This window comes from Argiope bruennichi, chromosome 10 (assembly GCF_947563725.1).
Source record: "Argiope bruennichi chromosome 10, qqArgBrue1.1, whole genome shotgun sequence".
Taxonomy (NCBI): domain Eukaryota; kingdom Metazoa; phylum Arthropoda; class Arachnida; order Araneae; family Araneidae; genus Argiope; species Argiope bruennichi.
In genome coordinates this window covers 45380257-45407222 of record NC_079160.1, presented here as the reverse complement: position 1 = coordinate 45407222, position 26966 = coordinate 45380257, and the positions used below count along the sequence as shown (strand labels likewise).

The following is a 26966-nucleotide window of genomic DNA, read 5'->3' as shown; positions in this document are numbered from 1 at the left end:
TAACGTAACTGGCGAAGAAAATTCACGCATGCGCATTGTTTTCTGACTGTTGACATGGCAACCAACGGATGATTTAAATTATTTTTAGGTTAGTTGCATGCTTTTTTAAGTAAATTGTATTTATGTTAGTTATATATTTTTTGTATATGCTTATAGTTTTAAGTACATCGTTTTTTAAGTAGTTTTTTTTAACCTATTTTCAATGATTTAAATTATTTTTAGGTTAATTGGATGCTTTTGTAATTAAATTGTATTTATGTTAGTTATATACTTTTTTGTATATGCTTATAGTTTTAAGTACATTGTTTTTTAAGTATTTTTTTAAACCTGTTTTCGATCGATTATTTTAAACGATTCATTTTATTTTTTTAGTGTTTGATGCATTTAAAATTAAACATTGTTAATAAATCGATCTGTTCATGATGAATCTGAGAAATTTTTGTTGACAAATTCTTGAGATATTACATAAATTAAGAAAGATATTCTTTAGTGCCCATAAAGTGTAAACGCTCAGTGACTCTATTATCAGTAATCATAGTATTAAAAAAATGCTTTGTTTCAGTAAAAAATATTATTATATTAATTGCAGATTAATCATTTACACTTTAATTTAAAGCATAATTTCTACGAGGGGTAACAGAAAATGAGAGATATACATATCAGGCTATGACTGAAGGCCCTTATAATATTATGAGTGAATTATATGACTATCAAAATTTGAAGTTTTAAAATATTTTGCCGAAGAATCTATTAAAGTTGGAATTGCGTAAAATATTTAATGGTACGACCGGAGTTTAACTCCTGCTTGGAGCAATTTTTAAAAATCGCCAACAACGACCTTGCGAAATGTTCAAAAGCAAAGGAGCAGATGTTCAATTATAGTGCATAATAAAGATTGCCGGCTTTAGAGCGTTATCGCAACTTGGCGAAGAAGGGGGTTAAACTCCGGTTCAACCTATTTAATTATTAAAATTTTAACGAACATTAAGATTGGCGAACCGGCTGGTCGCCAAAGGCGGCTAGTAATAATAATAAAACAAAACTGTATCGGGGAAACGATTTTTAGAATCTGATTTGGCAGTTAATATGAGTAGAATGAATAAACTATGTATGAATATTATAATTATTATAGAATTTAAACTCTAATTATCAATTACATATCAGATATTGAAATTTAAAGAACCATTTAAAATAAACATGTTCAGTAATGCTTTTCTAAGGAAATCATAAATTACAAATTTTAACTAAGAAATTTAATTGAAATCAAACACAAGCGATTCCGGACAAACCAGTTGGTCTCAAAAGGCGGCTAAATGCCAATTAATATACATGAATTGAAAATCAATATATAGGGTTTAATGAATTTTGTTGAAATTTGCAACATTATCAGAAATAACGTTGAATTTTAATCAGAGAATATTTCAGAATAATATCTCAACTCTATACAATAAAATAAAAACAATTATTTAATATTTAATAAATTTATATAAAAATGTAAATTATCTCCTTGTCATATCATCTACAATTTCATTTTTTACTGCTGTGTTCGATTCCTGTGTTTCTAATAATTATTCTTGGAACATCATAGAATTAAATTAAAAATAGTTATTCAAATTTCAAAACACTATATAAAGTTAGACGGTCTAAACAAATTGTGATTTTCGGTCAAATCTATGTTTTGAACGTAGAGATGATATCTTAACGCTGTGCCTTAATGATATTTAAAACAAGTCTGGTTAGTTGTAGTTTGACTAGTTAAAGTCGTTCTTTTTCAGAAAAATTATAAACCAAATCAAAATACTATCAGGTAAATGACCTAAAATTTCCTGAATCTTGTTTCGAGATCTGAGATTTTTCCTTACTTTATCACTATAAGAATATCAGAATAATCTATACTTATAATAAAGCTCAATGTGTGTGTGTGTGTGTGTGTGTGTGTGTGTGTGTGTGTGTGTGTGTGTGTGTGTGTGTGTGTGTGTGTGTGTGTGTGTTGGCGCTCTACAGGCCAGACCGTTTGACATACAGCTACCAAATTCGGTACATGTATACCTTGGAGGTTGGGAATGTGCACCTGGGGTTTCTTTTTTCGAATTTTTAATTAGAATTTTAATTATTAATTAAAAACTAACTTTCCAGCCAAAAAAATCTTCCATTTTCCCCACCGCCAACTTTTCCGCCAAAAAAATCTTCCATTATCCCCAGCGCCAAACGAGAAAGGCTTCAGTTTTTTTTTCTCCCAACAGTAATGAGGCTAGGGTTAAAATTTTTCGGCGGATTATTTCAATCGGTTCTGTTTATTTTCTTAATGTTTGATGCATTTAAAATTAAACATTGTTAATGAATCAATCTTTCAGATTCATTCTGAAGTACTTTTGAATTAAAATAACACAGAATAAAGGAAATTAAAAATTTCTAATCCGCATAGCGTTACCCCAACTGGCGTAGAAAAAATCACGTATTTGCGTTATGTAACCGGCGAAGAAAATTCACGCATGCGCATTCTGTTCTGATTGTTGCCATGACAACGTTATCAATGGATGATTTAAATTATTTTTGGGTTAGTTGCATGCTTTTGTAAGTAAATTGTATTTATGTTAGTTATATATTTTTTGTATATGCTTATAGTTTTAAGTACATCGTTTTTTAAGTAGTTTTTTTTAAAACCTGTTTTCAACCGTTTATTTTAAACTATTCGTTTTATTTTCTTAGTGTTTGATGCATTTAAATTTAAGCATTGTTAATGAATCGATCTGCTCATAATGAATCTAAGAAAATTTTGTTGACCAACTCTTGAGATATTACATATATTAAAAAAGATATTCTTTAGTGCCCATAAAGTTTAAACGCTGAGTGACTCTATTTTCAGTAATCAGATTATAAAAAAATGCTTTGTTTCAGTAAAAAATATTATTATATTAATTGAAGATAAATTCTTTCCACTTTAATTTAAAGCATAAATTCTACGGGTGCTAACAGAAAATGAGAGAGATACATATTACGTTATGACTGAAGGCCTTTATAATAATATGAATGAATTATATGATAATCAAAATTTGAAGTTTTAAAATATTTTGATGAAGAAGCTATTAAAGTAGAAATTGCATAAAATATTTAATTATTAAAATTTTAACGAACATTAAGATTGGCGAACCGGCTGGTCGCCAAAGGCGGCTAGTCTAGAATAAATATAAGGAACTTAACTTCCCAAAAAGAATTCCAAATTAAACGACAATTCCACAAGAATTCATTTACATTTTTTAAATAATCGTTTGCTTTCTGATAGGAAAATACTGTAGATGTTGCTAAATGTTATAGCTAAATAACGTTTTTTTAATCATGTAAAAGAATTATTTATATACATACTATAACATAATAATAATTTAATACACAAATAAAGATTTTTATTGAGGCATTAAATGCTACAAAATAATTTTTTCCAAGAATCCGGGTGTCAGAATATAAATATATATATAAAAGAATATTTTATATACCGTAAAATTTTAATTCGTAACCTATTTCAGTTTTAAATGTTACTTAAGAACTTTTCTTTTTCATGACATGAATCTAGTTTAATTTCTACATAAAACTATTTCTAACTCTTCATACGTTTACATTTTATAATATACCTTTAAATTTTTTGATTAAAAAATCTATTCTCTACTTTTATGTTTGATAATAAAAGGCTGCTACTAAAATTCTTTTAGTTATTATTACTTTTTTTTTACTTTTTAGCCATTAACATACTACCGAATTTCTTAATATAATTATAAGGTCATCACTTTTTTCACAAATTAGTTAAAAAGCAATAGTTCTATTATGGAATCAAAATTTAATTACAATTTTTCGATAAATGAAGGACTATATTTTAAAATTCTTCAATGAGAATGAGCATTGTCATGTTTCTAAAAACACTCAACTATATATAATTTCAGATTTTAGCCCATCAAGAAGAGTTAAAAATTAGAGTGAAACAAAATTTTATTTTTACGAATATAAAATTCGCAAACATGAAAGATTTTAAATTAAATAAAAGCTTGCAAAATGCTTTATCAGTCAATCCTTGTTGTAATGGTGAATTTTTTACTAATCAGTTTATTTTAAAGTTTGGAAGTATATTAAATGAAATTTAGCAAATCAATACATCTGAGCATTTTGCTATAATCAAACCAAGCAATTACAAAATTTTCTTCGTTTCTGACGAAAATAAAACTTGTATACATTTTAAATGAAAAAAAATGCAAATAAATAAATTCGATAAACTAATTCATGGAGATAACACAAGACGATAAATCATTCACATAATAAACATTTAACTGTATTTAATTTTTAAAGATATTATTCTAAATTCAAATTGTTTGGAACAAAACTTTTAATTTCAATGAAGTTAATGTATTCAAAATTTAATTTTTGTGTCCAGATCACACAACAAATTTCTTTTTCTTACTTCTGAGTTTTCTTTCATTTTCTTCTTTTTTCTTTATTCCTTTTTTATCTGCCTTTTTTTAAGTATCAAATAAATACAAATAACATACATTATAATCGTGTTATTTTATTGGCCTTACGCCTATTTTGACCATTACGTATACGAATCCAAGTGGTATCAAGTTTTTAAAGACATTATAATGCTATTAAAAACGTAACTGCTCAAATAATTTACTTTCTAAATCTTGCATTACTATGAATTTATTCTTTTATTCCGTATTTGCCATCATAACTATCTGATTCATCATATTTAATACTATTTATATTTAATTTCATTGAAATTGCTCAGATTTATTTTCATGCCGACAATTTTGTCAAGTTATCAGATACTAAAGCCGTGTTATTTAAATTATCTTACATATGTATTGTTCATTGACTACATAAATCTTTGTAATGGAAACTAATTCTATAACATAATATTGTTTTCGAAAACGGTTACGGTTTCATTTATTTTGTAACTAGTCGCCTTTGGCGACCAGCGGGTTCGCCAATCTTAATGTTCGTTTAAATTTTAATAATTAAATAGGCTGAAGCGGAGTTTAACCCCCTTCTTCGCCAAGTTGCGATAACGCGCCAAAGCTGGCAATCTTTATTATGCACTATAATTGAACATCTGCTCCTTTGCTTTTGAACATTTCGCAAGGCCGTTGTTGGCGATGTTTAAAAATTGTGCCAAGCAGGGAGTTAAACTCCGGTCGTACCATTAAATATTTTACGCAATTCCAACTTTAATAGATTCTTCAGCAAAATATTTTAAAACTTCAAATTTTGATAGTCATATAATTCACTCATAATATTATAAAGGACTTCAATCATAACGTGATATGTATCTCTCTAATTTTCTGTTACCCCTCGTAGAATTTATGGTTTAAATTCAAGTGTAAATGATTAATCTGCAATTAATATAATAATATTTTTTACTGAAACAAAGCATTTTTTTAATAATATGATTACTGATAATAGAGTCACTGAGCGTTTAAACTTTATGGGCACTAAAGAATATCTTTCTTAATTTATGTAATATCTCAAGAATTTGTCAACAAAATTTTCTCAGATTCATCATGAACAGATCGATTCATTAACAATGTTTCATTTTAAATGCATCAAACACTAAGAAAATAAAATGAATCGTTTAAAATAATCGGTCGAAAACAGGTTTAAAAAAACTACTTAAAAAACGATGTACTTAAAACTATAAGCATATACAAAAATATATATAACTAACATAAATACAATTTAATTACAAAAGCATGCAACTAACCTAAAAATAATTTAAATCATTGAAAACAGGTTAAAAAAAACTACTTAAAAAACGATGTATTTAAAACTATAAGCATATACAAAAAATATATAACTAACATAAATACAATTTACTTACAAAAGCATGCAACTAACCTAAAAATAATTAAAATCATCCGTTGATAATGGTTGTCATGGCAACAATCAGAACACAATGTGCAAGCGTGAATTTTCTTCGCCAGTTACAGTAACGGAAATGCGTGAATTTTTCTACGCCAGTTGGGGTAACGCTATGCAGATTATACATTTTTAATTTCCTTTATTCTGTGTTATTTTAATTCAAAAGTACTTCAGAATGAATCTGAAACATGGATTAATTAACAATGTTTAATTTTAAATGCATAAATCATTAAGAAAATAAACAGAATCGTTTGAAATAATCCGCCGAAAAATGTTAACCCTAGCCTCATTACTGTTGGGAGAAAAAGAAATTGAAGTCTTACTCATTTGGCGGTGGGGAAAATGGAAGATTTTTTTGGCGGGAAAGTTAGTTTTTAATTAATAATTAAAATTCTAATTAAAATTTCAAAAAAGGGACCCCAGGTGCACATTCCCGACCTCTAAGGTATACATGTACCAAATTTGGTAGCTGTATGTCAAATGACCTGGCCTGCAGAGCGCCAACACACACACACACATTGAGCTTTATTATAAGTATAGATATAGATATAGATTTCCGCGGCGTTGTAACTTTATTGTTATTTTTCATTTTTCGTATAAGTACACAGATATTAAACAGAATCCGTCTATTTTAATTTTCAGCTAAGGAAGTAAATCATGCTATTAAATATCTGATAAAACAATGAAAACGATTTAAATTTCAGGACGATATTGTAACTATTGTTAGAAATTAGGCAAGAAATATTTTTTTAAAAAATAGCCAAAATTATGGCAGAATTTGCGACTATTATAACAATTTGACATCTAATAATGTCAAAATTTTAAAGACAATTTTTTAAAGTTTAAATAGATGTAAAATTCTGTACAATTCAGTGGAATTTGTGCAAAATTATTTTCGGAAGTTACCGTGGAAAAACATCACAATTGAGTTGAATTTTTAGTTATTTAGAATTGTAAATGAAATTTCAAAAAAATATATTATTATATTTTTGGAAGTTATCGGAAGTTTTAATTAGAATTAGAATTATTTTTTTTAAAAAAATTGTTCCGATGTGCACATTTTTACATTTTAAAGTATATATACGTGCTAAATTTGACTATAGGCCAAGTACGGCGCTGTATAGGTCTGGCCTCTACAGCTGCCAACACACACACACAAATACACACACATTCTTATTACTAGTCACCTTTAAACCCAGTTGGTTTGCCGGAGATATTGGTTATGTTTAATTTCAATTAAATTGTTTAGATATAACTTCGTATCCATGATACTGTGGTGAAAACTTATAAGCCAGTTAACAGCTACGCTACCCGAGCAATTGCTTTTGTATCGTGGTCATGTTACTGGACTGCGAACCAAAAGGTCCCAGGTTCTATCCTCGCGCATCACAATCCGCCACATTGGTGACCTCGGACGACGAACTTTCAACCTTAATACAGCTGTTGTGGCGCCATCTACCCGCAACTAAAGTTGTCAGACTCACTTGACGCAGCAAACGCATCAGCAACCACTCACCCACACACGGTCGCCATAACGCTTGGCGCTACTCAAATGGGTACAGGCGCATTAGAATCAACAGCTAAAACATCACCACTCAACAGCATATGATCGTCTCACCTCCGACTCATTGGAGGGAGAGTCTGTGGTGAAAGCTTATAAGCCAGTTAACAACTACGCTGCACGAGGAGTTGCTTTTGTATCGTGGTCATGTTGCTGGACTGCGAACCACAAGGTCCCAGGTTCTATCCTCGCGCATCACAATACTTTGAAATTACTAGATATTAAAGATGGGTTACTTTAATTTTCTTTCATGCGCTCTTTCAAGTGGATGCGAGTCCCATGACATCACAGTGCTATTAAGAATGCAAATGTGAAATTCCATCAAATTCTCAGACATTAAAGTTCTGTTATGTATTCCTGATATCACAGCGCTATTATGTCAGGTTCATCAGTAAATGTAACAGCATTGTAACATCACTTTTTTATTTGTTTTATAAACTACGTAGATATTAAACAGGATCCTTCTTCAGCTTTTAACAGTGGAAAAAAATCACACTATTAAGTATTTGATGAAACAATCAAAATGATTTCAGTTAATTTGTAATAATGAAGTACTGTCATAAAATATACTTAAACATTTATTAATATTTAATTAAATCTAGACTAAAGAATTTTAAATTGACTAAAAATTATTACTAATTTACTAAATAATTATTAAAGACTAAGAATTTTAAATTGGCTTCATTGGAACGAAAATTTGTTGAATTTTAAAATGGTGTAAAAATTATTATTGTGGTGGAATATTTTCTGAGGTAACGTAAAAAAAAAAAAACTTCAAAATTTAGCTTATTTTTAATTAATTAATTCTAATTAATTTTTTTAAATCTGTATCAGCCGTATATTCTCATCCTTCAAAATGCATCTAGGTCAAATTTGGAAGCTCTAGGTCATGTAGAGCGCAAACACAAAACATTCATTTTCACTTTCTCTTATAGAGAAAATACAATAATGATAAAAAAGAAAAAATCGAACTCGAGATTTTGAAGAATTTCTACGTTTCAGATCTCCCGGAGATTGAAAAATACGTTTATAGAAAATGTCCATCTGCCCGTCTCTCTGTAAAAAAATAATAACTCAAAACCGTTTTGAGTTAGACGGTTAAAATTTGGTATGCGGTTTTTACACCAAATTTTCAAATTTCTTTCAAATTTTGAGTAAAATCTGTTCTGAGTAAGTTCGTCTGTCCGGCTATTCAAATATAAGTTAACCCGATAACTACAAAATGAAGAGAGCTAGATAGATAAGATTCAGTACAAGAGATTTGATCTCTGTAGTGTAGACATCCGTCATACTTTGAACAAAATCCAACTACAGGTTGACTGTCTGTCGGTCTCTACTTTCAGAAATATGTTAGCGCAATAATTAAAAAATGCAATGACTTAAATATATCAAATTAGGTATGAGATTTTGTGACTACAGTTTGTAGTCTTTCATCAGTTAAGAAAAAAAGAGTTTAAAACACAAATTCGATTTTCAGATATAATTAAGCGCATGGCAGTGATTAATCGCCAAATAACTCGCCAAGAATGACATGCTAGATTCAGTTAAAGTGCTGAATTCATGCCAAAAGTTAATATGTCGTAACTATTGTACGCTAATGCTATGTAAGGTGTTCTCTGAAATGACAAGTTGATTAGAGATTGTGCGAGAAAGTTTGGGGAGATCACTCAAGCTGGTTATTATAATTAGAAATAGAGTAGATTTATGTTTTTCACTGACACACTGGCAAATACTCTAAATGTTCACGAATTTCATCCAATGTTTGATACAGATCTTTCTATTTCGTTATCAAATATAATTGAAAAACTGGTGTGTTTTTTTTCGTATTTTTGAAAGTAAAATATATGTATTCCTTTTAATCTCGAATTTTTTTAACGATTGCATTATGGTATCTTTTTAGGTTTAGTACACGAGCAAATAAAAATTCTTTAAACAAATGCAAAATTATTGCACATTGTTAAAAAAGATCACTAATTCTTTTAGCATGTGAACTTTCAAATTATTTTTATTATGAAATTTTATTTGCAAATCATAGTTAATTCTCATTTGGTAAAATGCATAATGATATAACCTTGTTAAAATAGAAAGAAGAAGAAAAAATGATTGTGAAAAAAAAATTTCTTTTGTGTTATTAAACCTACAATATAACAAAGATGTGATGAAATTATTGCAAAATCCACAAAATTTCTTAAATAAATTCCACCGAGATTACATTGTGCGCGGCCTTTTATTATAATCAAAAACGCCATGAAATTCGGAAAGTCAGATTTTCCTTGAACTGCTATTGTTTACACCGAGTACATCGTAACTGCAGGTAACGGTTGTTCATACTGCATAATGACACTATTTTTATCGTCATAATAACGCAATTCATTGTAATAAACAACAGACAATTGACAAATAAGCGAGAATAATTTGGTCGAAAAATAAGATCTCGCAATGATGTTGTCAGCAATATTTTCATGATTCATTTGCAGCTGAATAAAGAATCGTTTGCGCGCAAATGAGTCATTTTTTTCGCAGAATTGTGTAAATTGTTGTGGCAACGTTATAAAAATTTATATTTTCTTTCCAATCGTTTGCTTATTAGAAATTCCAAGAAATATAGCATTAGCAAGGATGATAAGCTTCTACTTGTAGAAAAAGTTATAAATTTGTTCGATAAACAAATAAATTCTAGGAAATATTGCTACGAGCCTGGAATCAAAGTGAGAAAAATAAAATAAAATTTTTTTTTCTTTACCAATTTTATTAATTTTAATTAATACTTCCTTTAAATATAAATTATTTTCTTATTTTTACTCTTTTTTAACTGAATTTCAAACAAACCTACATATACATATGTGCTTGTGTATATTTGTTTTAGTTATTGTTCTATAAATGAAGTTAAAGTTGGACAAAATTAATGAGTCTGTATGCGTGTTTCAGTTATTTTCCTCTAATTATAACAGCGATATTTTCTATGTTTTTTTAATGTTTTGCAAGACAAATTTCAAGTAAAATATTAATAAATAATGTTAAAAAATAAAAAAATATGTATTATTTTATGTTTTTGATATTCTGTTGCTAAAAAAATGGAATTTAATTAATGTTTTTAGTTTATAATTCATTTTTAAGCATTTATGAAGAACTAGGTTAAATTTCATTATTAATTTTTAAAACTTTTTTTAGAAAAATTACGAACCAGTACATCAGTATAGAAATTCAAACTTTGTTTTGGTATGAATTAAACATTAATATAATGCGCATTTTCATAATCAGCTGTCTGAATTTTAAAATTACAGTTTAATTAATGATCGTTCTTATATTAAATATAAAAAGTACTGAGCACTTTCTTTTAACTAAAAAATTATTGATCAAAAATCAAAAGTTGACATTGTCACTCCTTTGCTGTTGTAATCTGAATTTTTTCATTTTGAAATCAGGAAATTTCATTAAAAAAAACTTTTATTTCATTTTAATTATCAATTTATTTTTTAAAAAATTTAAACATTTGTGGTTAGTGAGGGTAGTTTGGAACAAGGAGTAATTGGGAACTTTGATTGTGTACGCACCATTTAAAACTTGGCTAGGTGGGAACATGTGCCTTTTTTAAGGCACTCTAGAGGAAGACGACGATATTTATGTTATGTCTAGGAGACGCTGTAGGCATGATATATTCAAACCTTTGTTTCAGTAGTATTTTCTAATGTTTGTTAACTTTAGTTGCATCCGTGATAAACAAAATGAAATTAAAACTTTCCTAAAATGTAATTATTAATTAATACATTTATGCCAATATTGTGATTATTTTCTAAATGTCGTCATTAAATAATTCTTTCATACAAAATGTCACTAGTGATTATGAACATTCTGAAACTAATAATAATACTGGCTAATTAATTACTTAATTTGGAGAAAAAGCATGTTGTTGCTTCTTATGGCACTTGTCATGGACAAGCCCGCTGTTACGAAGACAGCGATTTTAAGCCGGTGGGGGAGCGTCTCTTGTTTTTATAGTAGCACCAACTAGGGCCAAGAGTACGACTTTGCTACTCACGCATTACTCAATCGCTTGCACAGACCCTTTTCACAGGAGGGCAAATTCACACATCTGACAGATAGAACAACCATGCCCAAACCGGGACTCGAACCCAGGACGCCCAGATCACGGGGAAGACGCGCTAACCCTATGCCAGACGCCGCATTGTTTATTGAACTCTCCGGAACATGATCATGTACTCGCATGAATCATAAATTTATTTTCGTTCTTTTAAAAACATTCTTAAATCAAAGAAAATGATATATTCTGTGAAAGTTCGTTCTCAATTACTCTAGCTTTACCTATCTCAAATTGCGACGTTAAAATTAAGGTTTATTATTATTAAATTTGATATCAAATCGAGTAACATACATAGATACCATGATGTCAAAATGGCATTTATGATCTGAAACATCGAAAACCATCAGAATCTCCATATTGAACATTTCATCTGGTGCAATATTTTACCTGTGCATTTAGTTCAGCTATTATTCCCTGAATTGTATTCCCCATAGAGCAAACATAAAATAACAATCAATTCCAAACAATAACTTCTGCATTCATTCATTCTTTGACAGCCCCAATTTCTCTATAAGCATTTTGCTCCATTGCAAAAGTTTTATGAATTATAGATGAGCAGCGAAATCATTTCAAAATTAAAAGCCCTTACGAAACTTTCAAATTCTACTTGAAGTATTTGGGGTACAATCATTAATTTTGCATATGAATAAGCATTAGGAAAAAGTTATCCATTCTCGGCGAAACCAGTAGCAGACGACGATTCATTGTTGCCAAACCCAGATAAGCCAATTTACAAGTTCTGTTTCTACTATTAAAAACCGCTATTCCAATTCTATTGTTTTCGCGATGAAAAACGGACTAAGAAACAGTGATGTCCAACTGGAATTTTGATACGTTTTTCGCGCGATCTGACCTTAGCAATTGAATAAAATGAACCGACTGATGCCTGGCACGAGGAATTATTATCTTGGTCCTTAAACAAAGAAATAATGGAAATGGAAATATGCAGTTTATCAGTAATACAGATCACGTTCGATATTTTTTTTAAAAGGGAATTCTTTATTTCTATCCCCAGTCTTTGGATTTTCTAAACAAGATTTTTGTCTCGTGTAAAACCAGGACTCCTACAAATGTTAGAAATAACTTCAAATGGGTTAATATAAAAGAATATTGGTGTCTTACATAGCCTTCTTTTTTTTCTATTTTTTATACTTTGCGGTATAAACAGTTAATTATTTTTACTTATACATCTTTACAAAGCAACAAGAGACTTAACCACTATTACTTATTCTTTTTCCTACTTTTAGAGATATATTGAATGTATAATTTTTTTTTACTTCCTTCTATACGTAGATTAGTATACGTATGTTAGAGAAAGTATAGTAATCGGCAAAAAATTCGAACATGAGATTTCGATAAATCTCATTTCCATTTTTAGATTTCCCTCAGTTCGAAAAACACATTTTTAGAAAATGTCCGTCTGTCTGTTACAAAGATAACTCAAAAACTCTTTGAGCTAGATAGTTGAAATTTGGTATACGACCTTTACACTAAATTTGGAGATTTCTATTTAATTTTGAGTAAACTCTATTCAGAAGAAGTCTGTATGTCTCTGTTCAGAAGAAGTCTGTATGTACCAAACTTGGTACAAATAAACTTTGGTGAGTGTAAATTTGCCCTTGAAGCAATTTTTTTTTGAAATTTTAATTGCATTTTAATTACTTTAAAATTAAACAACATTTTGGCGTTTATCGCACTAATTCTCGAAATTATTGCTCAAAACTAATTTTAATACCATTTTAAAAATTAAAAATTAGTTTTTAGTTGTTCAAATTTATTTAACGTGTATTTATTACTCAAATTTTTGCTATCTTTAAAAAAAATTTGAATGTTTTTTGATAATAGATTTCATTGTTTCGTCCATTATTTCATCAAATATTGCGCGCTTTTCGTCCGTTGTTAAAAGCTAAGATAGAAAAATTATGGAAATTGTTCTCACAGCTTATCCAAGAAATAAAGAAATGAAGAACCAATACCATGAAAGGCAATTTGCAATTTAAAAAAAATTCCTCTCGGTAAGCTGAAAGTCAAAAGTAGATTCCTTTACATCTAAGTTATTGCATGGCAACATAAATTGTTACTGTTAGAACCAGTAAATATTAGGGCTTGGAATTCATTTTTCAGCCTCTAACTTCTAAGATATTGCAGTAATTGAAAAAAATTAAATACAAAAGTTGTTCGCCTTAATGAGGCGCTAATTTGGCTAATTGGATTTATTTTCCTATCTTCAATATTGAGAAAGTTATAACTATATGAAATTTTCAACCCCACATGACTACCATTTCTATCCCCTTTGAGCTAGATGGACCATTTGCGAACTCATCCGAGGTTTTTCCATTTCTAATAACAAATTCCAAGCCGATTAAAATCCAAACAAAATTTCTCTAGTTATCCTATTCACAAGATAACATGGGCAAAGCGTTATATATATATATATTCCCGGTCTTGTCATGAGAACTAATGCAATAGTCTCAAGACAGGGTAGATTACCTACTTTAAATAGATAGGTAGTCTTCCTATAGGAATCTACTTAAACTAGATTACCTACTTTAAATAGATTACCATCAATTTCACAATGATGTTACAAGAATTTTTATTCATATACATTATGAAACAGAATTGATACAAAATAAGAATATAATAACAGCTTTAACTCTTGACCTACGAATTTACTTAAATTCCAAATTGTATTACACATCCTATTTCGGACATTTATTTCCATTTTTATTCCTATAATTTTATAAAAATCATTATTCAATTATTATCAATTATTCAAGCATCAAAAAAGCATTTTAAATTATTTAATATTTTTACTTAATTGCAAATTTAAAACTAAATATTCAGTAATTCAATGCGCTTGACAGACATCTCATTGCATAAAAATGAATAATCTCTATCGCAATTAGATGCATCATAATACCTTATTGAGAGAATTATAAAGTGCTCCAAACATTTAAATGAATTTAAACATAATATAATCAATAATCACTGCTAATTACCTAGTCACCAGATTATCTAGACACCGAATTAGCTAATCACGGCTAGTAATTTAATAACTTTAGAACTTAATTGTCCATTAATCGATTTAGTAAAATTCCCATGGTTGCGCCATCTGGTAGTCAGTTAAGAAAGAATAATTTGAGATTCCATAATATTTATAGTAGTAAATTATAAGCAAAGTTAAAAAGTAGAAAACATTTAAATAAAGTTTTCTACATTTCAAACTATTAATAAAAGTATATTTTTAAAAATTATTTATATTAAAATTATTTAACTGTTTAATGGGATGATATATATTATTTTGAAAATATATTATGTTGATTCAACTCGATCATTGAGGTTTAACTGTAACCCGATTAACTGGATCAATATCAGATTTTGGTTCTATGACTTAGTTTGAAGTAAATATTTTGGATTGGAATTGTTCCTAAATGTGCTATATTGGATTGTTCACTTATAATACCTTCAATAGCTATTTAATATAAATATTTTAATAAGTAATATATTAAGTGCTTACACTTAAGTAGATTTTATTTATTTTCTATCGTGAAAATAAAAAGCTCGTATTTAAAAAAGGTAAGTTAGATTTAAATATCAAATTATCTTTTTAAAACATTCAGTTGCTAACTAAAATAAATCTGTCTACAATTTTACTTAATATAAAATATCGCTACGCTTTTGTAAAGAATCCATATCATAATTGTTTATTTATCTTTCTTTATTTGTACATTAAGAAAGATAAATTATTTATTTATATTAATTCTCTTCTTTATTTTTATTTGTTTTCCAGTTGCATTATGTGTGGATTTAGGCCATTAGTAGCGTTAAAATTAGGATGATCATGCATCTTAGAATAATTTATAAACCTTTTTAAAACCTTGATTTAAAACTATACATGAGAGTTGTTGTTTTCGTCTGCTTAAATTATGGTTAAATAATTAGAACAATAATGTGTTGAAGACCTTTCCAAATTTCCAATCCTCACCAATCATTTGTTGTGACCCACGGTTGTTGAAGTTTTGATGCTCGGTGGTTTAGTGGTTTCTGAATGTTTTTGTTTAACGCACTATGGATATAATGTGTACCAGATCTCTATGTAGAATGCATCTTTCATGGAATTGACTGTATTCTCTACAACCCTGTGCGTTTCGAAGCCAATTCAGATCAACGTTTTTGATGCACAGTAGATATAATGTATATCAGATCCCTATGTAGAATGCATCTTTCATGGAATTGACTGTGTTCTCTACAACCCTATGCGTTTCGAAGCCAATTCAGATCAACGTTTTTGATGCACAGTAGATATAATGTATATCAGATCCCTATGTAGAATGCATCTTTCATGGAATTGACTGTGTTCTCTACAACCCTATGCGTTTCGAAGCCAATTCAGATCAACGTTTTTGATGCACAGTAGATATAATGTATATCAGATCCCTATGTAGAATGCATCTTTCATGGAATTGACTGTGTTCTCTACAACCCTATGCGTTTCGAAGCCAATTCAGATCAACGTTTTTGATGCACAGTAGATATAATGTATATCAGATCCCTATGTAGAATGCATCTTTCATGGAATTGACTGTATTCTCTACAACCCTGTGCGTTTCGAAGCCAATTCAGATCAACGTTTTTGATGCACAGTAGATATAATGTATATCAGATCCCTATGTAGAATGCATCTTTCATGGAATTGACTGTGTTCTCTACAACCCTATGCGTTTCGAAGCCAATTCAGATCAACGTTTTTGATGCACAGTAGATATAATGTATATCAGATCCCTATGTAGAATGCATCTTTCATGGAATTGACTGTGTTCTCTACAACCCTATGCGTTTCGAAGCCAATTCAGATCAACGTTTTTGATGCACAGTAGATATAATGTATATCAGATCCCTATGTAGAATGCATCTTTCATGGAATTGACTGTGTTCTCTACAACCCTATGCGTTTCGAAGCCAATTCAGATCAACGTTTTTGATGCACAGTAGATATAATGTATATCAGATCCCTATGTAGAATGCATCTTTCATGGAATTGACTGTATTCTCTACAACCCTGTGCGTTTCGAAGCCAATTCAGATCAACGTTTTTGATGCACAGTAGATATAATGTATATCAGATCCCTATGTAGAATGCATCTTTCATGGAATTGACTGTGTTCTCTACAACCCTATGCGTTTCGAAGCCAATTCAGATCAACGTTTTTGATGCACAGTAGATATAATGTATATCAGATCCCTATGTAGAATGCATCTTTCATGGAATTGACTGTGTTCTCTACAACCCTATGCGTTTCGAAGCCAATTCAGATCAACGTTTTTGATGCACAGTAGATATAATGTATATCAGATCCCTATGTAGAATGCATCTTTCATGGAATTGACTGTGTTCTCTACAACCCTATGCGTTTCGAAGCCAATTCAGATCAACGTTTTTGATGCACAGTAGATATAATGTATATCAGATCCCTATGTAGAATGCATCTTTCATGGAATTGACTGTGTTCTCTACAACCCTATGCGTTTCGAAGCCAATTCAGATCAACGTTTTTGATGCACAGTAGATATAATGTATATCAGATCCCTATGTAGAATGCATCTTTCATGGAATTGACTGTATTCTCTACAACCCTGTGCGTTTCGAAGCCAATTCAGATCAACGTTTTTGATGCACAGTAGATATAATGTATATCAGATCCCTATGTAGAATGCATCTTTCATGGAATTGACTGTGTTCTCTACAACCCTATGCGTTTCGAAGCCAATTCAGATCAACGTTTTTGATGCACAGTAGATATAATGTATATCAGATCCCTATGTAGAATGCATCTTTCATGGAATTGACTGTGTTCTCTACAACCCTATGCGTTTCGAAGCCAATTCAGATCAACGTTTTTGATGCACAGTAGATATAATGTATATCAGATCCCTATGTAGAATGCATCTTTCATGGAATTGACTGTGTTCTCTACAACCCTATGCGTTTCGAAGCCAATTCAGATCAACGTTTTTGATGCACAGTAGATATAATGTATATCAGATCCCTATGTAGAATGCATCTTTCATGGAATTGACTGTATTCTCTACAACCCTGTGCGTTTCGAAGCCAATTCAGATCAACGTTTTTGATGCACAGTAGATATAATGTATATCAGATCCCTATGTAGAATGCATCTTTCATGGAATTGACTGTGTTCTCTACAACCCTATGCGTTTCGAAGCCAATTCAGATCAACGTTTTTGATGCACAGTAGATATAATGTATATCAGATCCCTATGTAGAATGCATCTTTCATGGAATTGACTGTGTTCTCTACAACCCTATGCGTTTCGAAGCCAATTCAGATCAACGTTTTTGATGCACAGTAGATATAATGTATATCAGATCCCTATGTAGAATGCATCTTTCATGGAATTGACTGTGTTCTCTACAACCCTATGCGTTTCGAAGCCAATTCAGATCAACGTTTTTGATGCGCAGTAGATATAATGTATATCAGATCCCTATGTAGAATGCATCTTTCATGGAATTGACTGTATTCTCTACAACCCTGTGCGTTTCGAAGCCAATTCAGATCAACGTTTTTGATGCACAGTAGATATAATGTATATCAGATCCCTATGTAGAATGCATCTTTCATGGAATTGACTGTATTCTCTACAACCCTATGCGTTTCGAAGCCAATTCAGATCAACGTTTTTGATGCACAGTAGATATAATGTATATCAGATCCCTATGTAGAATGCATCTTTCATGGAATTGACTGTATTCTCTACAACCCTGTGCGTTTCGAAGCCAATTCAGATCAACGTTTTTGATGCACAGTAGATATAATGTATATCAGATCCCTATGTAGAATGCATCTTTCATGGAATTGACTGTGTTCTCTACAACCCTATGCGTTTCGAAGCCAATTCAGATCAACGTTTTTGATGCACAGTAGATATAATGTATATCAGATCCCTATGTAGAATGCATCTTTCATGGAATTGACTGTGTTCTCTACAACCCTGTGCGTTTCGAAGCCAATTCAGATCAACGTTTTTGATGCACAGTAGATATAATGTATATCAGATCCCTATGTAGAATGCATCTTTCATGGAATTGACTGTATTCTCTACAACCCTATGCGTTTCGAAGCCAATTCAGATCAACGTTTTTGATGCGCAGTAGATATAATGTATATCAGATCCCTATGTAGAATGCATCTTTCATGGAATTGACTGTATTCTCTACAACCCTGTGCGTTTCGAAGCCAATTCAGATCAACGTTTTTGATGCGCAGTAGATATAATGTATATCAGATCCCTATGTAGAATGCATCTTTCATGGAATTGACTGTATTCTCTACAACCCTGTGCGTTTCGAAGCCAATTCAGATCAACGTTTTTGATGCGCAGTAGATATAATGTATATCAGATCCCTATGTAGAATGCATCTTTCATGGAATTGACTGTATTCTCTACAACCCTGTGCGTTTCGAAGCCAATTCAGATCAACGTTTTTGATGCGCAGTAGATATAATGTATATCAGATCCCTATGTAGAATGCATCTTTCATGGAATTGACTGTATTCTCTACAACCCTGTGCGTTTCGAAGCCAATTCAGATCAACGTTTTTGATGCACAGTAGATATAATGTATATCAGATCCCTATGTAGAATGCATCTTTCATGGAATTGACTGTATTCTCTACAACCCTGTGCGTTTCGAAGCCAATTCAGATCAACGTTTTTGATGCGCAGTAGATATAATGTATATCAGATCCCTATGTAGAATGCATCTTTCATGGAATTGACTGTATTCTCTACAACCCTGTGCGTTTCGAAGCCAATTCAGATCAACGTTTTTGATGCGCAGTAGATATAATGTATATCAGATCCCTATGTAGAATGCATCTTTCATGGAATTGACTGTATTCTCTACAACCCTGTGCGTTTCGAAGCCAATTCAGATCAACGTTTTTGATGCGCAGTAGATATAATGTATATCAGATCCCTATGTAGAATGCATCTTTCATGGAATTGACTGTATTCTCTACAACCCTGTGCGTTTCGAAGCCAATTCAGATCAACGTTTTTGATGCGCAGTAGATATAATGTATATCAGATCCCTATGTAGAATGCATCTTTCATGGAATTGACTGTATTCTCTACAACCCTGTGCGTTTCGAAGCCAATTCAGATCAACGTTTTTGATGCGCAGTAGATATAATGTATATCAGATCCCTATGTAGAATGCATCTTTCATGGAATTGACTGTATTCTCTACAACCCTGTGCGTTTCGAAGCCAATTCAGATCAACGTTTTTGATGCGCAGTAGATATAATGTATATCAGATCCCTATGTAGAATGCATCTTTCATGGAATTGACTGTATTCTCTACAACCCTGTGCGTTTCGAAGCCAATTCAGATCAACGTTTTTGATGCGCAGTAGATATAATGTATATCAGATCCCTATGTAGAATGCATCTTTCATGGAATTGACTGTATTCTCTACAACCCTGTGCGTTTCGAAGCCAATTCAGATCAACGTTTTTGATGCGCAGTAGATATAATGTATATCAGATCCCTATGTAGAATGCATCTTTCATGGAATTGACTGTATTCTCTACAACCCTGTGCGTTTCGAAGCCAATTCAGATCAACGTTTTTGATGCGCAGTAGATATAATGTATATCAGATCCCTATGTAGAATGCATCTTTCATGGAATTGACTGTATTCTCTACAACCCTGTGCGTTTCGAAGCCAATTCAGATCAACGTTTTTGATGCGCAGTAGATATAATGTATATCAGATCCCTATGTAGAATGCATCTTTCATGGAATTGACTGTATTCTCTACAACCCTGTGCGTTTCGAAGCCAATTCAGATCAACGTTTTTGATGCACAGTAGATATAATGTATATCAGATCCCTATGTAGAATGCATCTTTCATGGAATTGACTGTATTCTCTACAACCCTGTGCGTTTCGAAGCCAATTCAGATCAACGTTTTTGATGCACAGTAGATATAATGTATATCAGATCCCTATGTAGAATGCATCTTTCATGGAATTGACTGTATTCTCTACAACCCTGTGCGTTTCGAAGCCAATTCAGATCAACGTTTTTGATGCACAGTAGATATAATGTATATCAGATCCCTATGTAGAATGCATCTTTCATGGAATTGACTGTATTCTCTACAACCCTGTGCGTTTCGAAGCCAATTCAGATCAACGTTTTTGATGCACAGTAGATATAATGTATATCAGATCCCTATGTAGAATGCATCTTTCATGGAATTGACTGTGTTCTCTACAACCCTATGCGTTTCGAAGCCAATTCAGATCAACGTTTTTGATGCACAGTAGATATAATGTATATCAGATCCCTATGTAGAATGCATCTTTCATGGAATTGACTGTGTTCTCTACAACCCTGTGCGTTTCGAAGCCAATTCAGATCAACGTTTTTGATGCACAGTAGATATAATGTATATCAGATCCCTATGTAGAATGCATCTTTCATGGAATTGTCTGTGTTTTCTATAAGCCTGTGTGTTTCAAAGCCAATTCAGCTTACTTTATAGATTCACAGAGACATACGGCTCCTACATTCTCTCGAATTTTCGAAATTCAAAAAGTCTGGTCACTTTAAAAACCTTTAAGAAACGTACGTAGCCCTTTAAACATGAAAACGATAATATTGACTCTCCTTCACGAACCTTGTTCCTTCCATCCCTAGCCCCTTTTTACTTTTCTGCTTTTGAGCAGACGATGAAATGTTTCGCGTTGGTTGCCGACAGAGGACATTCGAGGACACCTACGAGATCAAGTAGGCAGCTGTGAATGAACTTCACACACCCTTTATAAAAGCAAAAGGACGTTTTTGTTGCTATTCTGTTATGTGTGTTGTGCGTTTGACTGGCAGGTGGTGCCATTGTTCGATCGTGAGTAATGAGGAATTGTTGATTAGAAGGTTATTAATCAATCTTAAAAGGATGGCGGTTTGTTTGTACAATATTTATGAGTAGTGCCAATTATTTATTCATCGGTTTCTTTTATATGCATATGTCCTACTAGAAGAAGATTGCTAACTCGAAAATTGAAAAAGTGGTAATATAGGAAATATTATCTATTATGGAACAAAACAAAATAAAAAAATAATAATAATAAAGACTTTCAATGGTATGGCGACAGTCTTAGAATTGCACTGAAAATTCATAAATTGCAGATCCGACTAACCAGAAGACCCAGAGTTAATGAGACTATGATGTATAGTAAATCAGACGTCATGGGTCTTAAGTTTGTGTATTGTGATAATTTGGCAAATGAAGTGTCGATTTATTGTCTGATCACAGGGTAAATGATTCCATTTTCGAAATAATTAGATTTTCTGAATTTCAGTCCTAGATAGTGAACAAAAGGTGTTAAGTCGGAATAAAAAATCAATATTTGGGACTGTCCAGCTTTTAACATCTAATAACTGTATTAGTGATTATATTAATTTGAGACCGCACATAATCCGAATTAATAATATTCAAAAGAATTAAGATTCTATGGGCGAAAATTGTTTAACTAAAACAAGATGACCATATTCTATGTATAATAAAAATTTAGGAGAATGTGCCAAAAGATAATTTTTGTAAGATTAAATTAATTTAACTTTTCTGAAATCAGCTATTTACTTATAAATCAAAAATCGAAATTTCCTAGGATGTTCTATTTAAAAAAATCAAGGCAAATCCCAGACATATTTACAAAATGAAAAAAAAAAAAGTCACAAACAGGGACTGGCCTGACTAATCCGGGACTTCAGTCACATTTATTTATAATAGTCATTGTATCGTACCAAAAGATATACATGTTATTAATTGCAGTTGAATAAAATTTTAATTTGTATACATTTTAGCAATTGAATCTTGTTGTGGAATATCTACTGTTTATATCAAATCAACAAAGTTCACTTTAAAAAAAGTTCTCTCAGATAACTGGAAGACAAAGATCTATTCTCATTTCATCTTCGAGGTCGAATCCTTCCTTTGGCCCTTTTCTTTAAAGATACAAAAAACACCTGAAAAAAGCAAGAATAAAAATTAAAGAAGACCTACACAAATTAATATATGCATGCATTTTAAGTCATAGTAATCCACATCAGATTTAGATTTATTTGTCTATAAATTTATGTATATTTGAATAAAATAATTCAAAACAGCAGCGGGCTAGAGAGGTGAAATCTGAATATTACTTTATCACCATAATAGAATATCTATATTGAAGTTTAGGCTTGAATATGGCAAAGGGTTGACTGTATAGTCCGCCTGTCCATCCTAGTATATGTGAACAAAGTGACTCAAAATTCCAGCGAATTAGATAAATCAAATTTAGCAGATAGATCTTCCATATATTATAGACATTCAGTATATAGAAATACTAATTGGAAAGGAAGTTCCTGTGTAACTCCTGTATGCAAGATATATTCACTGTAGTAGATTTTCGGCCCAATGAATGTTTTTTTCATACTTCCGCAAAACGTAAACTAAAGAGAGGTATTGTTAAATATGTTTAATCTATTCCATCTACTAAATGGGGATCAAGTCAAGCCTGCCATATTTGAAAAAATATGAGAAAGTTGGAGAGAACTTATTCCTTCCGGTTTTCCTTTTCGTTAAGACTATGGGCCGTGGTGGTAAGGTTTCGGCTTCGGAACCGGAGGGTTTCAAGTTCGAGACCCGAATCCACCGAAGAACCGTCGCGTAAGCGGGTCTAGTGTACGTTAAATCCATCTGGGCCAAGCTTCCTGTGGAAGTCTGGAGAAGGGTGACAGCTCAGGTGCCGCCTTCGTCATCTGACTGAGGTTCAAAATTACGAAGTCCGTCCCAAAATATCTCTAATGTTGCTTTAAAACGAGATGTTAATAAAACTAAATTAAAGTAATCATTAAGACATGATGCGTATTTCTTTTATGTTCGTTCTATAACGTTCATGGTATTATCTAGTCTACAAATATAATTTAAATATGGACAGAGCCTGATTCAGCAGATGTGCAGAAAGTTAAGTAAGTGTTATTTAGAAATTGGGATTCCTTTCGTCGTTATCTGACATTCGAATCAACGAAATGAAAGTTACCTATAAAAAAAATTGGTGGCCATTTTGATTTGTTCAATTGGAATTTGTCTACCATTCAAAATAATGAGTTTTTCACCCACTTACTGCCCACTTGAAAATTCACTGAGGTGTGTGGGACATCTTACAAAATTACAATTAACAAAAAAAAAAAAAAAAATGAGAAAGAAGAAGGTCTGCCATTCTGTTATTTAGTTTCTTGTTTAATTTGAAAGCCGTGCGTATTTTACTACTTTAATGTTAGACTACTCTTAATTCGATAAGTACAAACTCAATGAATCACGTGAAATATGAATGATTAATTTTGTAAAAGGGACATAAAATATTTTACTCATCATAATTTAGTTTATTTACTGCAATCGAGATTTTAAAAATGCCTTAGAAACAACCAGCGGGTGTGGTCTTGCCAAAACTTTCTCGCATACTCTAATAAACTTGTTGTGCTAGAGAACGTCTTGTATGCTGATGGCGTACATTAGTTAAGAAATATTAATTTTTAGCGCGAAGTTAACATTTTCACTGAATCTCCAGTGTCATCCTTGGCGAGTTATTTGGCGATTAATCCTTGACATGCGTTAATAGTATCCGAAAATTGCAGAATAAGCAACAAACCCACAAAGAATTTTCCATATAAAGGTATATATACTATACATCTATATCCAAAGCTAATATGCTATGCATTCCCTCCAAAGCTACATTGCTATGAATCTTTAGCATCACTTTCTTCTGTAGTTAATGTCATAGAAAAAAAATAGAGATTTACAGGAATTTCTTAATAAATACCAGGTCAGTGAACGCCCCCGGCCTTGACGACAAAAATGAAGGTTCTAGAAAATAAAAAAAAATTATGGTGATATTTCTATTAGGAACTCAGATCCTGAACAATTGATACCCGATCAGAGAGACTATAAAAAAGCGATAAAACTAAAGCGAGTCTAGTCTATTGAATTCTCTTTTTGAAGTGTTGATCGCAGAGCGAGCTGTCCAGATGCACTGTCGCTCTTACTTAATATGATTTCCTATTGAACTGTTGTAGTTGATTTCTACAAGTGCTATCTATCTGTACGCTTCGGCTGTGATTAGCTACCTATGTTCTAAGGTTTTTTTTTTTTGAAATAAAGTATCGTTATCCGTTTTCAAGCTTGTTGAACTATTCATCGTACACTCACTGGAGAACAACAGTATATTAGATTCATTCATTTGAATTGCTGCACAATTGTAGATTTTATTTCATTGAATCAATGTTATACGCGTTATCTGGTAAATCCATTTCCTTTACTTAAATCATCGGAAAACTCTTAGTTATATTTACGTTCTTTTCAAAGCAACACAAGGACTATTTTGTGATGAACCTCAAAATTTTGAACCATGATCATAGGAGTGAGTATTATATCTGAATTGGCGCCTTCTTTATCCAAATAACCTCATGATTTTGAACCATGATCACAGGAGCGAGTATTATATCCGAACCGGCGCCTTCCTTATCCAAATAACCTCATAATTTTGAACCATGATCACAGGAGCGAGTATTATATCCGAACCGGCGCCTCCCTTATCAAAATAACCTCATAATTTTAAACCATGATGATCACAGGAGCGAGTATTTTATCTTAACCTGCACCTTCCTTATCCAAATAACCTCATAATTTTGAACCATGATCACAGGAGCGAGTATTATATCCGAACCGGCGCCTCCCTTATCAAAATAACCTCATAATTTTGAACCATGATGATCACAGGAGCGAGTATTTTATCTTAACCTGCACCTTCCTTATCCAAATAACCTCATAATTTTGAACCATGATCACAGGAGCGAGTATTATATCTGAACCGGCGCCTTCCTTATCCAAATAATCTCATAATTTTGAACCATGATGATCACAGGAGCGAGTATTTTATCTTAACCGACGCCTTCCTTATCCAAATAACCTCATAATTTTGAACCATGATCACAGGAGCGAGTATTATATCTGAACCGGCGCCTTCCTCATCCAAATTTCGCTTCACATCAATAGGAAAATGTTTGGACCCAACGGATTTAGCGAGCAGCAGAAGCAATTTCTTGGTGATTCTTTAGTTGAAACAGATTTTGAATCTGGAGCCTTCCAAACCTTAATCCGAATCCTTTGTGTTAAAGATTCTACATTCTATTGTAAAAATGACTTATTTTAATATAATATCTGAAAAACGAAGCTTCGCTCAGCAGTTTTCTTTTTGTCAAATCGTGTTATCGTGTTTTTGGAGATAATATTTAGATGCTAACCACATACTGATTACATAAGTAAGATTGAAAAATATTCATATGAATTGGTCTTTTAAATAAAAAAAAATAATAAATGCACTTAGTTTAACATATTATTCAAAACAATATGCTATATTGCTGTATTTATTTTACAGTTTATCTATTATTACTTATATTTTTGAGCTTGCGCTCAGTTTTACCCTGGTGAAGTCTGGTCCTACATGACATTGTCAGCATGAAAGCAGAGAGAAAAAGGTTCTAATAGTTATAAAAAATGGGGTTTTTTTTCCATGTAAAATCACAATTTTTCAGGAAAGACATCTATGCAGACAAGCCTAAAAAACAAAGATATTAAATATAAATACATAAGTAAAAAAATGAAACAAAAAGCGCAACTCGAACCGAGGACCCACAATACACACGTCATTCATATTTTTCTGACTACTATGCTGTACTGCCCATATATCAAAGCGAAACTTCAATATACTTATTCGAATAGTTAAAAAAAAGGGGTTTTTTTTCCCTCGTGTAAAATCTTGTTTTATCAGTAAAGTCACCTATATATAGATAAAACCAAAACCTTATTTAAATACAAAATTTGATCCAAATAGATAGAGCCGTTTCCGAGATACACAAAATAAATTTATATGCATATACAAGAATTGCTTGTTTAAGGTTATAAGATTTCTGATCTATCTTTAAATTTCTTTCATAATTCTAGTTTTCAAATTTGTATCATAATCATAAATGAACTTATATCCTTTACTTTCTTACCTTTGCTTTCAATGAAAAACAAAACAAAGGATTTATAATTCAAAATAAATTAAATAATATTGTAAATAAGCATCGTGCATTCGTTATATGCAGATCTCCGAACAAGCGGATATAAAATACTACAGCGAAACCTTGATTTTGATAATACAACTATGCAAACAAGCTTTTTTTTTCAACTCATTGTAACGTAACTCGGATTCTTCAAGGGTTTCTGTCAAAAATATAATCCAATCTGACATTCAAAAAAGAGAAACTTAAGATCAAGGCATT

The 26966-nt window shown here is 31.4% G+C and overlaps 1 long non-coding RNA gene across 1 annotated transcript in view; it reads left to right on the top strand.

Annotated features, from left to right (window-relative positions):
• Positions 1 to 10031: 10031 nt before the first annotated feature.
• LOC129989144 (uncharacterized) overlaps positions 10032 to 26966 on the top strand; it is a 53241-nt gene continuing 36306 nt past the window's right edge. Inside the window, exon 1 of the long non-coding RNA XR_008785731.1 lies at positions 10032 to 10170. This is a non-coding gene — a long non-coding RNA (uncharacterized LOC129989144). The remainder of the gene's footprint in view (positions 10171 to 26966) is intronic.